Here is a 1685-nt window from a genome sequence, read left to right as displayed (position 1 = left end):
AGCATATTGCTACACCAGTAGGTCCTTTGTCTCTGTGCGAAACATGTGTTTAACATGAAAGGATGACCTGGGCATGTGTTTAACATGAAGGGACCTGGGCAACATGATGCAACTGGCTGTGAGTGGAGGAGCGGAGGAAACAAGCCGAGAGACGCTGCTGGGTGCTGCTCCTGTGAAGACCTGGTGTGTGCCCTTGTGACCTGAATAAACTTTTGTGTTGCCCTGTTATAAGCTGTATCGTGCAGTGTGACATGCTGGTTTTCCCCCTGGTATTGTGGCCCTATAGAAAAGGGGTAGGGTAAATAACTTGTGTAAAAAAAGGAAAGACTGTCATTTTTGTGTTTTTTTTCGTGCCCTGCCTCGCCACTTGGCCGTTTCCCCTCGTGGTGTTGGGTGGTTTCTGGGACGCTGGTTGGTGCTCGGTTTCCCCTCTTGGAGCTGTTTCAGTGGTTCACGACCCTTTTGGATAGAAACACCGTCCCCCCCTGCCTCCCTGCCTTGTGTTTGGTGGCAGAGGGGCCCGAAACAATATTTATTTTGGTTTAACCTTGACTATTGACTTTTCACACAATCCTCAATTTCAATACTTTCACATACATCTTAATAAGCACACATAGGCTTTAATGTTAGTATACACAAAACCAATGCATGCATCTATTTATATACACATAAAACAGTATATTTATAAATACACAGTGCGCATGATGTTTTTTTTTTTTTTGTTTTTTGACCCTTTTGTTGCTGAGAGGGAAACGACACTGGGATTTTGGAACCAACTTTAATTTGTGATTTTTGGTTTTATTAAATTTGTTTTACACATAGATGGCAACCACCTTTGCTTATTCACCCAGCAGTCAGTACTGGTTCTACCTATCTTAATATTTACCATTTTTCCTTGGATTTCCGGATGTGCCTTTTTTTTTTATTACTCACTGTTATTAGTAATCTTTAACCCCTTTGTGAGTTTACACATATATGGCGCCACAAGTATTTTGGCCACCAAGGAATTATTTTTCTAGTCCTACCTATCTCACCTATTTACCCATTGTCCCTGATTTTTCTATAATATATATATATATATATAATATATATATATATTATATATATATATATATTATATATCTATATGTTTATAATTATATATGTAATATATTTATATTTTATATATATATATTAATATAATATAAATATTTTATTATATATATATATATAATATTTATAAATAATATTATATATATATATTTTTAATTTTATATTGATTAAATTGCTATTTTGTATTTATTAACTTATTTTTGTAAACACATCTGCAAATGATGATAATAACATCGATCTTTCTTTTTTTTCTTCGTTTGGATTTCTTGGCTATCAACCAGCGGCATGTGGCCAAGGTTATTTAAGCCAATGAATCCTATTTATTCTAAACAATCTATATAAGGACATAAAGTTTGTCGCCCTTTAGAAAAGCGATTACTTTATGTATTAAATTTTTTTTATCGTTTTGTTTAAAAGGTTTGATATTGTGAGTGGCAGGTTTTTTTCATTCTGAAGTATTTTTTTATGGATTTTTCCCCTGTAATTATTGTATTTATGGCAGGTTTTGTCCATGAGATTTTTTTGGAACCATTTGGGGTGAGAGATGGGGTTTTTTGGTGGGCACCCCCCCCTGTGGGCTGTGGAGGGAACCC

Source organism: Penaeus monodon, chromosome 14 (assembly GCF_015228065.2).
Source record: "Penaeus monodon isolate SGIC_2016 chromosome 14, NSTDA_Pmon_1, whole genome shotgun sequence".
NCBI lineage: Eukaryota > Metazoa > Arthropoda > Malacostraca > Decapoda > Penaeidae > Penaeus > Penaeus monodon.
The sequence above is the reverse complement of the archived record's forward strand: the minus strand, read 5'-3'. Positions refer to the sequence as shown.